Here is a 14,489-nt window from a genome sequence, read left to right on the forward strand (position 1 = left end):
CTTCGTGTGAAAACCACTGGGGAGTCGTGTGTTAGTTAGCACCAGGTGAGCAGTCCCTGTGGTGCAAATGGTGACTCTGTTCAGATCGGTGACCAGGGAGGGGGTCATTGTGTCAGCTGTGGAATCACTCCAACGTCCTCAGGGCTCACGGCACACAATCATTTCTACATATCCCTCTTTTATGCGTGTCTTTTTTGCCTGTTGTCACTTGTACTAGTTGACTGTCCGGGGACGTGCAGGCAAAGGTTGATATTCAGGACGGTCGCTCGTCTCATCACCCACTTCCTCATTTTCAATTTTCACTCATCATTTTAAACTTTTACTTAGGGGCTTTATAGATTTTCTCCGGGGGAGGTAGGTAGCTCCCTCCGCCCCGCCACAGGACACTTTGGAATAGGGTCACACAGTGTCCTAGCATGCTCCGAGTTGCTGAAAGGGAAAGAGTGATTCAGGGCCTGCTTGTGTGGGCTCCTGTTGCAAAGTTTGATACAAATGACTATATTTTGCTGGTGGTTTTGGCTATTTTGATTGCTCTTTTAATGGGTAAATATATATATATATATATGTATATATATATATATATATATATATATGTATATATATATACATGGGCTCAATTTGTTGGCTCTCCTATGAGGAAAAAATTAAATAGGAGAATCCAGGATGAGTTGTTGAAGCCCATAAGAAACTCCCCCATGGGCCGTAGCCATAATACAGCACATTAAACAGGAAACTGGAAAAATGGTACTGTGACCACTGCATGTTTTATGTTCCAAACACACATTTGCATAGCATCTGTATTTCTTGAGTATATTTGTGGTCTGTTTCAAACCTTGTACCGAGTGGGAACTCTGACCGTGGGATAAGCCACGAGGGAAGTTCCTATAACCCACTGTAATGTGGCCATGTGCTTCCGGGGAAGGGAGCGTTGGGGAGAGGACGACAGAGTCTTCCTTTTCTGGTCTCGTTTGGATGAATTCTGCAATGTGCAAAGCAGTACACTTCAGGTCAATTTATATCCTTAGGGAAACAGACGGTTATATCTCCGCAAGAAAGCGAACTGAACGAGTTAGGGTATAAGAGTTACTTTTCTGAAGGAGTGGATGCAGTGTGACAATTTACGTATTAAAAGGATACTTGATTTTGTTTTAAGGACATCATTAATACTGCTACATCCCCCTTGACTTTTTGAAGTGTTCTTAAACTCGGAGATCTTTTTGCTGCATGTTTTAGGGTCAATCTTCATATTTCCCCGGTCAGGGGAGTGGATTTTCCCTACCAGGAATTTGCTTGGGCAAGACGCTTTTTCAAGAGCTCAAATGTGTCCTTACTGTCTTTTTTTAAAAGAAAGAGAGAATACATTTTCTGGACTGTTGTTCCAAAAGATAAGTACAGCTTCCGTTGCCAAGGGTTTGGTGGAACAGCCAGTTTCTGTAAGTAATGGAATTTCATTGCTCTTATGTTTTGCAAATGAGAAACGTACAGCTGGGCAGGATTTTCTCTTGGCAAAGGGTGATCTGTGTTTGAAACATTTAGTACTGTTTCTGGTAAGTCACATTCCCCTTTTGGATAGTATGTAAAATATTAATCATGTCCCAGTGTTGAGATGGAAAGAAGGATGATCACAATAGAGAAACAACGTATGTGTAATTGCCATTGACACCCCGTGCCCTTCTCCGTCAAATCCTAATCTCTTTTGACATGATACAGTGATTCGCATGCCTGAAAACGATGTTCTCCTGTTCACCTTGTCTGTGTCTGAGTTTATTACCAGGCATGAATTTGATTATTTTAAGTGTGCCTGTGGGTTCACTAAGAAGAGTCAGGGGCTTTCTAGTTTTTCTCCATATTTCTTCCTTTTCAGAGGAGTGAGCAAACTCCCACTAGATTTTCACCATAAGAACTTTCATCCTGGCAAAAGGACGTTTATATTAAATCCATAGAGACTGACTAAATCTCGTCCTCACTGCAGAGTTGTTAACGGTTACTCTGTTCCTACCGCTCTTTGTTCCCTGAGACCGGAGCTGTGGTTCTCACCCACATCAGAACCAAGCACACTCGCCTTGCGTTTTATCAGAAATATTGTGAAATGCCATCAATACTCTCATGAAACGAAATTCGTCGGTAATATTTATATACATGCACACCTAATGGTAGAACCTATATACTGTCATTAATAGAAAAATAACAGGAAGATCATTTATAGTAAAATGTATATATCGGTGTGTAAATGCTCGGGCACGGCCGCATTAGAAGCCACTGTGATGTTTGCTGCCAGACGCTGGCACCTCCTTGTGGGCTCGGCACGGTGCACCGGCGACAGAAGTTGCTGGTCCAGGAAGGCGGTGCTGCGGAGTTTGGCACCACGGGCAGCATCGCCGTCCACGACTGGATTTTCCACGGTGGTGAACAGATTGTGGTTAAGATACGGCACAATTAAATACAGTCTTCCTTTGATTTACACATGTCTTTTTGTGTGTGTGTGTGTGTGTTTTAAAAATTGTGGTAAAATATACATAACATAAAATTTACCGTTTTAACCATTTGTAAGTGTACTTTTCTGGGGCATTAAGTACTTGATCGTGCAACCATCTCCAGAACTTTTTTGTCTTCCCAAACTGAAACTGTAGCCGTTAACCCACCCCTCCTCCGCTTCCCCCAGCTCCTGGCTGCCATCCTTCTGTTTTCTGTTTCTATGCATTTGACTACTCTAGGTGCCTCACATAAGTGGAATCCTACAGTATTTATCTTTCTGTGTCTGGCTCATTTCACTTAGCGTAATGGCCTCCACAATCATCTGTGGACTTGTAGCATGTGTCAGAATTCCATCTTTTTTAAAGCTGAATACTATTCCATTGTATGTATAGAAGTATATACCACATTTTGTTTATCCATTCATCCATCGATGGACATTTGGCTTGCCTCCATCTTTACATTGTGGTGAATAATACTGCTGTGAACATGGGTGTGTAATCTGTATGCCTTTAAATTGCAAAAACAAAACAAAACAAAAAAAACCCTCAGTGTTTATATGTAAAACAGAGTTAGGGTGTACCCTCAGGTAATTATAAAACGTTTGTTACTTTACCTTTACTAATGTCTGGCAGGATACGGGAAGGTTATTCAGGAAGCCCAATAATTCTTCTTTGCCCGAGACTCTGTGCGTTTAGGGCTTCTAGCATCCTTGGTCCGCTCCCCAATCCTTGTGACAATGAAAAATGCTTCCATAGATTTCCAGCACTACCTCGGGTTATGATAGGGACCCCAGGGAGAATGACTGGGGTAGAGGTTTGTCTTGTTCTCAAACCTTATGATGCACGGTGCGTTGCTCAGAAGCTCGTTCTTGCATTCTGCTCGTCTCTCATTTGGCAGTAAGTGAATTTCTGTGACAGTTGTCTGGGCTAAATGCAATGTCCTCTTCTGCTTTGAGATAGTAAATGCAATTCTCCGAGTGCAGTGAAGGCAGGGAGTGAAGCCCTCTGTTGCCACTAACCTTTATTTTGTACAATCCTCTGTAAATACGTGTTCATCTTGGGAGTGTTATGATTTGAAGACCCAAGCATGTGGTCACAGAAGGTGTGTAAGCTCAGTGGCTTTTGTGTAAATCAGTCATTCTCTGTTTTGTTTGCTGTAGGTTTGGTTAGTCTGTCATTGCTCAAAAGGCTGGGTTACAGGGTTGACTAGAACAGATTAACACTGCCTTCCCTTCCCGAGCTAGGCTACTTGGTAAAGCGAGATTTTTAATATTTGTTAGTGAAGATAATGTTCTCCCACCAACTAAAATTGCAGAGTGGCATGTGAATTCACCTGAAAAAGCATTTAGTTTTAGAAAAAGGAAGATGCTCTTTTTTTTCTGTTAACTTTTTATTTTGACATAATTTCAGACTTGCATTAATGAATTCCTGTACAGTCTTTACCCAGATTCCCCCAGCATTAACATCTACTACATTTACTTTATCCCTTTCTCTCTCTACCCCATTCCTAAATACATCAGTGTGTTGGTTTTTTTTTTAGGAATAAGACCTCTTACATAACTACAACCCATTTATCTAAATCAGGAAATTAATATTGGTAGGGCCCTATTGCCTCATCTACAGAATTTAGTCAGATTTCTAATAATCTGTACAGTGTCCTTGATAGCAAGAGAAAACCGCAGATCATAGGTTTTATTGAGTTGTCGTAGTTCTTGATTTCCTTTCCTTTAGAGCAGTGGCTTAAGTTTTTTGTCTTGTGTGCTACTGATGTTTTCGAAGAACACAAACTAGGTCTTTTGTATAATGTCTCTCAATTTGGGTTTGTCTGATGTTTCCTCATGAGTATGGATTCAGGCCATACATTTTGGGCAGGAATACCAAAGAAGTGATAGAGTGTCCTTCTCAGCGCATCCTGTCGGGGGTCACACGATGTCACTTTGTCCCTTTATCAGTGATGTTAACTTGGACTGCTTGGTTAAAGTCTTATCTGCCAGGTGTGTCTGCTGTAAAGGTACTGTTTTCTCCTTTGTCTTGTATCCTGTCGCGGAGGGTGGAGGATACTTTGAGGCTGTGGAAATATCCTGCTGCGACTCCAACTCTCATACACTGGTTTTAGCACCCACTTATGGATTTTACTTGACTTGATTATTATTATAATGGTTGACGAATGGTGATTTACTAAGTACATTCCTTCTATGTTTATGAGTTGTAAGAAGAAGTGTTCCTTTCCTCCCTGTTTTTTTCTACCTATCTCCATCTGTCTGTCTGTCTATTTCAGTATGGACTCAGGGATTCTTATAACTTGGTGGTCACCTTGGCCAGTTTGGGCCAGAAGGAGCTCTTTCAAGCTAGTACTTCTGTCCTTTTGTCATGTTTCCATCAGTTTTTGAGCACTTCCTTACTTTGTGGCACCACGAGATGTCCCAGGCTCATCTTGTACTTTCCTTGCCCCAACCCTAGAATCAGCTCTTTTTCCAAGTAGCTCTAACTCCACTGAGTAGCTCTAACTCCATTGAGTGAAGAGTGAGTGGCGTTTAGAAACCAACACATGGGTGCTAGGGTGTGATCATATATAATTATATGAGGTTATAATTGAGGTTTCATTGTTTCTAGGCAGTCTCATCAGAGGTAGAAAATGTAAATATGCACATACACACACAATATTATCATCATCAACAACAACACACCTCTCTCCTTCTATTCCTCTATTCATCCTTTCATATATTTTGAAAACTATGCCTGTATCAGTACCTCTAATTCCAGTCCAAATCTGCATGGTTAAGTTTCTCCTCCTCCTTTGAAGGTTTGCAACTCCTAGAGGAATCCCTTTTGAAATAGTGATGAATGTACTCTTTTCTTTTGAATCAAATCTCTGATCTTTGCTTAGATGTTATCAGTGAATTAAAAATTGTTGATGAAAATTGTTTAAAATATTTCCATATTATTTTTGGTTTGATTTTGGGAGGAAAAATATGCTCTAAAGTAGGTGATTTTGTAATTATATTTTTCTTTCGTTATGGGGTAAGAAAGGCTCGGTATTTCTTGTGTAACTGTATGCAGGAAACTTATTATTGCTAAACAGGCAGAGATATGCACAAGCCATTTGGGGGTAATATTAAAAATAAACACGTGGGGCTATGCTGTTGTCCTCTGTAGTGACTGATAGCCATGGACCACACTCAGCAGAGGAGAGGAAAAAATTCTGTGGCAATTATCCTCCTGAGAAGTAAAACCTATTCGTGTCAATTTGAAATCTCTGTTACCTCAGTTACACAAATAATCTGTTTTGGTGAAAGAAATGTGGTATAATTCAAGCTATGTTGAGAAGATTCTTTTTAAGCTGCAAAAATAAGCAGGTTTCAGAGACCCCTTATTAGTAATGGACCCCAACTCTCCATTTCCAGAGGCAGAGACTAGAGTTTCATCTTAGTTACCAATTTCGATTGGTTGACAGTGTTGTACCCTGGATTACTATGTGGAAGGATTCTGAGACCATGTCTGGATTGAGTGGGGGTGAGTGTGGTGACCATTTAGTGATGTTTGCCATGGACGCAAGAGAGGAGGGGTGACAGTTTGACTCTGGATTTGTTATCTCTGGCTGGACTCATACGGTGTTTTGGGAATGACGACATTATCATTTGGAAGTAATGACTCTCTTTTCATTGGGATGGTGTGTATTTCATAATAACGTATCAGTCATTCTTTTTGGTCTTCAGATGTAAAATAAAGTGGGCACCTTTGTTGCATCTCGATTTTTATTCCCTCCTCCCCCTGTTTAAACAAGCTTTTTACTTTCATCTTACTCTTACAGCCTATACCATAGCAATAGAAGTTCTGGCAAAATTAAAGCAGCTGATTTCCTTAGTATTAGCAGGCACATGTGGAAGTGGAAAGAGCCCTGAGATTTAAATGAGGACCCCAGGTTTAGGTTTCTACCAGGTTTTTCGCTCTGTGGTCTTAGTATCCTAAATGCTGAGCCTCGAGTTCCTCATCTCTAAAATGGGAAGAGTATTACTCTCTGTCTCCCCTACCTGTCATGCTGTCTGGGTAGAGCAAGGAGATAACATAGGTCAAAGGATTTTTGCTCTTAAGTGCCAATATGAAGAATTGTTTGGGGTTTTTTTCAAATTAAAATTTTAGTATCTGATACAAGAACTTAACACCAAAGCCAATTATAGAAGTCAGCAAAATACTTCTGAGATCTGTTTTCCTCTTGTGTGTTTTAGCCAGAATGTAGTGCTGCTGCAGGATTATTGAGGAAACCTTGAACTGTTTCAGGCAGACATACTTATCAGAATTAACATTGTGACCAATTAACACCAAGTATTTCCTCTTTACTCCCAGTTGCCTTTAAAAAAAATAACATTTTGTATTAATTTTTTTCTAATGACTATACTGATGTATTGACTTGGTAATATTTATTATTGTTGTTATTTTCTTATTAGTTTTGCTATTAAAACTAACTTTAAAAAAAAAAAAAACAACTAGGTTTTCAGTGAACATCTTTGTAACAGACATCGCTGCACACCAGCCAGATAAACGTTAGGTGAAGAATAAAACATATGGCGTGATGCAATTTGTTTGTTTTAAAGACATTTATGTATATTAGTCTTTTCATAGGAAAAAGCACTCTGAGGTAATAAAACATTTTAAAGTTATATATAAAGTTGTAGAGTGGGATTATGGGGGAACTTTAACATTTTTAAAGTCACCTTTCTACAATGTTGGACTTCTCCAGAGAAGTGAGTGTTCTTTTTTATAATCCAGAAAACAGTAAAGAGGAAAAATGGTGAGTTAGAAGTTTCCTTTGAGTTTTAAGTATCACAAAGCTGACTCCTGCTTGTGTGTTTCCTTTTGTACATTACTTGTCGTTCTCTTTTCCAAAAGCTCCTAGCAGGTGGCCTCAGGTATGAGATGGGTGGGCAGCTCATGCTGGGACTCTGGAACCAGGCTGTTGGAAGTTCCTCCCTCCCATTCTCTGCCCAGATTATCAGAGTTCACTTCCTCTTGACACTGTGTACTTTTGTGGGAGTTGTGGCTCCCCAGAAGTTTTAAATCTATCCCCTCATGGTCAACCCTTAGTACAAAGAGTTATTTAGATCATCCACAAAGCACTTTAAAATCAAGAATAAATCAGAAGTGACTGGCATCCCCATTAAATTTCTTGAATAAAGATTAGGTTAAAAAATTAAATTTTTGGTAATTCCCAGACAACAACAAAACAACAAACCCTTGACAACAGTACAGATAAGATACAGTTTATATTCAGTTGTCTTCTTTGTACACCATATCTAGACCCTTATCTTTAAGTATGGGGGTTTTGAGAACAAGAACCCACATCATTTTTTTTAAAAATTAAGTTTTTGTCTTTGTCTGTTGGTGTAAGACACAAAGAGCTAGGTGCACTTTTATCGGACTTGAAAGGTATGTTTGGAATGCTCTGACTTAAATTATCAACTATGAAGTATATGTAAAATAAGCTGTGTAGGAGAGGCTCTGGGAGAACCTTTGAAAGCAGTAGGTCCACATCATTTTGGAAACAAAAACTAAGCACGGGGCCTATAGATGAGGGGGCTGGGAACAGGAGCAGGGAGAGTTAGATTAGGAATTGTCACTGGGAATGACACGTGGAAGACTCAGCCGCGTGGAATTGGCGGCTGCAAGCGCTGATTTTGCAGTTATGCCACTTTCACTGAAAACTCCCAGTACCCCAGGGTGGGAAGCTGCAACGGCACGATTTCGTCTAATGATGATGAATGATTTCCATGAGGCTCGGGGGGAGGGCAGCTGGGATGGGGTTCTCGGCCACACAGATGCCACGTTGCTCCGAGAAGACCTTTGGATCTTCTGTTTTGTCTATTTGTCTGTGTCTATTTTGACAGTCATTCGAACTGCAGACAGTCTGGGTCCCATCCCTCTTCTCCTGAGGGTAGCACTCCCCGCTTCCTTTTTGGCTCTTTTGAGTCTCTTAATTTCCATCTTTCATCAATTCCTCTTTTCCTGCTACTCCTCATGAGTCACTTGACAGCTCTCGGGGACCAAGAGAACTGAAAGCCTAAGAGTGTTTGCTTTCTTAGCCACTCGCCCACCTCCCCAAAGAGACGTGCCAGTCTGTTTTTTTTAAAATGAGCTAAATATATGTATGTTTTATTTTTCACTCTCTGGAGAAACTCTGGGGTGGGTTAGAAGTTGCTGGCAGTCACCATCCAAAGAAGGCAGTTTTTGTTCTTTTCCTGGAATGATTGTTGCTATAGGACATTCATGTTTCTACACACGTCGATTTGAGAATTTGTTAGCCAGACACATACAACTCCTATGCGGTGTTTATTTTAAAAACCGGGAGGGGGATGAATTATATAGAGTGATCTCTGGTCGTGGCTTGTTGAAAATCTTCATGTTGTGTGGGTTCTCAGGCTCACAGTGGAAGAGAAACCATCAGGAGGCATGTGTTCTACTTGTTGGAGGCGAGTTGTATTCTCCCTAATACTGAGATAGGCCAAGATGCATAGAGAGCTCATAGGTGGTCCCTGGCTCTGGGGAGTTTCCATGTCAGACCGATGGACAGAGGAAGGTAGCTGATACTCAGGCCCTGAGAAAGGCAGTCAGTTGTATAGAGTGGTTAGGAGTCATGGACTCTGGAATCACACCAGGTTTTGAATTTTAATTCTACCATCGCTAGCCTTGCGACCTTGGACAAGTTTCTCCTCATCTCTGAGCATTGCTTTCTTCTGTAAATTAAGGACACCATTTAGGCACACCTTGGAGATACTGTGGGTCCAGTTTCAGACCACTGCAGTACAGCAAATATCACAATAAAAGGCGTCACATGAATTTTTTTTGGTTTGCCAGTGCATATAAAAGCGATGTTTATACTATACTGTAGTCTATTGTGTACAATAACATTCTGTCTAAAAAAAAATGTAACAGACCTTAATTTAAAATACTTTATTGTTATAAAATGCCAAACATCACTGATCACAGATCACCATAAGAAATATAAGCAAGAAAAAGTTTGAAATATTGCAGATTATCAAAATGTGACAGACACAAAACAGGCAAATGCTATTGAAAAGGGTGCCAATAGACTTGCCTGACGCAGCGTTGCCACAGATCTTCCATTTGTAAGAAATGCAATAATCTTCGAAGCGCAATAAAGGTGAAGCGCAGTAAAACGAGGTCTGCCTGTACGTGTATCATAAAGTTGCTACAATAAAGAATATAATGCATGTGTCTGAAAACTGTAAATTTGGCTCCAGAATAAACACTCCCCAGGTGGTTAGCTTTGCTGGTGTTGTTTCTTGTCATTCTGTAGAGGCTGGGCTGGAAGGACCTTCTAAAAAGCCAGTGCTTTGATGACGGTTTTATGGCACAGTTTCATAAACCCAAAATTACAGTTGTGAATAGATCATTCTAATTTGTTTTAGATTTCTTTTCTTTAATTAGTGACCCTTTGAATCTGGATGGAGAAACAGCTATCACTTCCTAAGGCCATATAAATCATGGTAATTGATCAATCAGGAATAATTCTTAGCTTACATGTTAGTGTGAACCTGGTAATTCATTGCGTATGTGCTGACTTCAGTGTTCTAAAAATAAAGTAAAACAATTGCATGTTTAATATCAGCTATTTTTAAAGTGCCTGAACCGATTCAGATTTCCATTTTTATATTGACTCATGAGGAATATTGGGATTTTCTTGAAATTGTGGAGTTTGTATTTCTTTGAACAAAATCTTCCCTTAAGATGGCAACTCACGTCAACTTCTTTTTAGGGTAACGTTTATAAATTGATGTCAATGCAATACACCAACGTAGAAAAATTGAGAAATACGGTAAAGAGTAAAGACGAAAATAGAAAACCTTATTGATGGTAAGCAGTGTCTTGAAAAAACTTTAATCGGTTTGCTTAATCACAGGGTACAATGGCCTACTTGTCAGAATCTGATGAGACGTGGAAATTGCATATGGAGCGCATAATATTACTTGCTCTAAACTCTAGCTTAAATGAAATGGTAGGAGCACAAGTAAAACACGATGATGTATGATTTTTTACAGCAATGTTAGTGGATTTCAGATACTTTGTATCATTCTCTGAAATATCTGAAAGAGTCAGTGTGCTTATAGGAACCTTGGGGTGGGGTAATATTAACATATGTTGGGGGCTTGGAATAGAATTGCTGGTGATAAAGGAACTTTAGAAGAGGGAATCAAGCAAGAAAAAAATATGTCATATTTTTACTGAAAGCTGGAAACTCACTATCAATGGAGGAACATCTTAATTTTCTTTGGTGGCTAAAAGGTAAGATTGAAAGCTAGCAAAAAGACCTACTTTTCCCTTTCCTTTTAAAGGACTAGTGATGGTGGTAACAAAGTTGGTGAAGTTTATAGTTTCTCTGTTCAGCTGCCCTGATCAGCATCTTGGTATCTGAAGGACTGATTGCTTTGGTGTACGAAGCGGCAGAGGGAAACACGATCAGACAGAGGAAGGACATTAAATGCCGCATTGGGCTGAATCATTTTCAGAGAAACGTTACCTTAACCTTGGTATCTGCGTTTTCATCAAGTTCTAAACCACACTTTAACTTTTATTAGCCACAAACCTTTAATAGACCGTGTTTTGTTTGACAGGTAAGATTTTTTTTGTGCTTCAAGAGCTTGTGAAAACCGTATGTATATATATGACTCCATGTATGAGTATATGTATATATGAATCTGTGAGTAAGTGTATATGCCTGAATACATTGACTTCACATGAGTTACTTGTGAGATTTCGTCTTTATTTTATATGAGCCGCTCATTGGAGACCCAAGACAAATCGGATGAAGTTTTAAGCTGTTTCAAATGTAGTCCCTGTTTAATAACCTCTGTTTACACTTTGTGAGAAATGAAAGGAGAATCCTTTGGGCAGGTGGTATTATGTAAAGTGCAGGCAAGGAAATCTTTGTTTTGACAAGGTTATTTAATTACCTGCAAAGCCTGTTCATAGGTAAGATTAGGTTAATTTGCCTGACACGTTAAGTACATCTTACAAGTGAAATTCAGAGAGACTCCTCTGCTTAAATTTACTAGATTTAACAGAACTAACGTACAGGGAATTACACTAATTCAGAGAGAAGAGGCCAAGGAAGGAAGTTGCTTTTTCCACTGAAATGATATTTTTCCTTTCTTCTTCAGTTTGTTTGAAAGTTAAGTCCATGTAAGGGTTTGTTATTTTTTGCCATTATTAGAACACTAAAGGTATTCAGTGTGATCTGTTTGTGGCCTTTTGTTATAATTGATCCCAGTTCTAAGTGATCTTTTAAAACTTAAAATAGTAGAGATTTAAGAAGAGAAAAATCGATATGTTTCTTTTCATTCGGAATCAGCTTAGTCCAGTCGTTTTTTTTTGTTTTTTTTGTTTTTTTTAAGCGTGATGCGTGTGAGAAGTACAAGTCAGAAGGGTTATAAAAATAACATCGTATCATCTGCAGGGAGTACTGATCTTAAACTGTTTTAAGACTGTGTAAGAGAGGAAATTCGTCCTTCTGATAGACCCTGGGACAGGAGAGAGACTCCACCATCCTCCTTGGAAAATCAGGGTACGGTATAGTCAGTTAAGCCAGTTTAGCATTTCACGGTGATCAGCAAAACTGAACCAGCGTTTTGCAAACTTGAGTCGGTTGTATACCACCTGGTCATTTTTTGCCTTTTATACACCACCTGTTTTGTTCAACACTTCACATTCTTCTTAAAGCTTTTGTTTCGCCTAGACTTATTTTAAAAGGAAACTTATGTCATGATTGCAAGTGGAAAGCCATTTCATGTGCTGTAAACAGACGGTAACAGTAAAAATGAGTACCATAAAAGTGTAGAGTTGGTCAATTTCATCTAGATACTGTTGCTTGGGGAAGACTCTGAGCCTGAGCCTTGCTTTCTCTTTGATTAAGAGCAAAATTATCCTGTGGGGTTAGAAGTGAGGATGGTGAATGGGAGCAGAGACCCCAGGAGAGCTTCTGGAGTGCTGGTCCCGTCCTGTTCTTCGTCTGGGTAATGGTCAATGAATGTGCTCAGGCTGTGAATACGCATCAAGATGTACACTTTGTGTAGGTATGTTACATGTAGATAACACTTATTTTACCAAATGGTGTTGGAAACACTTAGGCCCAGATTGACTCTGTCCCCTAGAGGCAGTCAGACAGGTTGGAGATTGACAATGGAATGCCTTGCTCATCCTGTCTTCGGGTCCTTTTATGCCACGTCCAATAAGGTCGAACAGTCCAGACTTCACCTTGCCCACTGCTGCCATGTGCCAGTCTGAGCTACGCTTTGTGTAGGCACTTGAGTTTGGTTGGTGGAGGGATGAAGGAGCTCTTAGAAGTTTGAGTCCACCACAGGGAGGAATAATTTCATCACTGGTAAAGAATTTCAGAGGCAGAAAGGTGAATAATAGTGTAATAGGCCAGACATCAGGGAATCTGCCTTTGATACAGTTTTGTTTTTATAGATTTTTGAAAATCTATACTATCTTTATGCATTCCAATTGTAGCTATGTATAGTGTGCCCACTTGTCAATTGATGCAGCCCGTAGATATGTAAGTCCTGGCCCAGCAGCCTCTCCTGCTACCCTGCTCTTTGAAAGAGCATTTTGCAAACTCTTTTGGTAAGAAATATGCTTTATATACAACCCAGTGCAGCACTCACTAATGTGAGCAGGTCCTGGTATATGCGTCTAAAAATTGAGAAAAAGTTCATGAGAGATGTTTATCCTTAGGACATGCAGAGCTGTCTGGCATTTCTATTTTATTCTTTCTCTTTTAATGCTGTCTGCCACCCACTGAGTTGATTTCATGGCTCACTAAAAGGCAGTGGCCAGCAGTTTGGGAACATTCCTGTGGAGGAAAGAACTGTATGTTCCATGTTGGCAGCAGATGTTTTTTTCTGACATTATACCCTGTTGATGGCACATGATCTGTTGATGGCACATGATCTGTTGATGGCACATGTAAGCCCCAGCCTCTTGCCAAAGGATGGAGTCAGATCTATTAGGATATATGACTGTATTGACAAAAACTAAGCTCCACTACCTGTCAACTTTCCCCTTATGAACTTCCTGCCTGAGGCAAAGCTCATGGACTCTGCAGGCCACCAACAGATGGAGGGCATTCGTTAGCGGTCACCGGCGTCACAGTGGACTAACTACAAAGGGGACCTGAGTCCAGCCTTTGGACGCCTAACTTGCTTCTCTGTGCAAAGCTTTGGTGTGCAGGGTGGTTTCCCCTCAATACACATTGAGGAAATGTGTATCTACCTGGTGTTTGATGTGGGTGCTTTTTGTGCCACGTGCGGTGACTGACTTCCAGAGTCTGTGGGGCAGTTTGTAAGCTATACCCACTATGGCTTCTGAATTCAGCCTCTGTTGGGCTCTCCTGAGGTGGAGGGGCCCCTGGGAAATTTACTTCCTTGTGGAGGGACTAAGGCGGGTCCTGCTTGAGTGTCAGGTCCTGAGAGCAGGGACACATCGGTGGAGCCCTGGATTTGCAGTGTTCTTGGGGCCTGGCCCGATGCCTGGTGACTTGGAAATAGATTTTCAAGTCACATGACCAGCTTCTGAGGGTAAAACTGCAGGAAGTCTAACATTAGAAGCCTTCAAGGCAGGTGGCAGTATGTCATGAGGTCTCGGGGACATTTGAGACTTTGACAACACCTCCTTGGACAAGTGGACCCGGCCAGCTGTCCATACAGGAATAGCATCAGCTTAAAACAGACGTATCTCCTCATGCCAGGGGGAAGTCAGGAGGAGAGTTCCTTTCTTGGGAAGCAATATAAATATATAATGAGATGCTAAGAAAATCAAGAGTTCAATTTTTGTTATACTGCATTGGGTTTTATAAACTAAACTTAAAAAAAAAATCTACATTTATGAATTCCAGACTTTAGATTTTTAAGAAAACATTGTTTTTAGTCATGTCTAGCAGTAAGATATAGGAAGTTGTGTCTTCTCTGGTTAACTCAGTTCTGTGAGATAGAGTATGAGTTT

At 40.3% G+C, this 14,489-nt stretch overlaps 1 protein-coding gene across 1 annotated transcript in view; it reads left to right on the forward strand.

Moving 5' to 3' along the window:
* The window catches only part of PDZRN3 (PDZ domain containing ring finger 3), a 243,455-nt gene that overhangs the window by 22,487 nt on the left and 206,479 nt on the right, over nucleotides 1–14,489 (forward strand). The window lies entirely within an intron of this gene.

Source organism: Eschrichtius robustus, chromosome 12, assembly GCF_028021215.1.
Source record: "Eschrichtius robustus isolate mEscRob2 chromosome 12, mEscRob2.pri, whole genome shotgun sequence".
Classification (NCBI taxonomy): Eukaryota; Metazoa; Chordata; class Mammalia; order Artiodactyla; family Eschrichtiidae; genus Eschrichtius; species Eschrichtius robustus.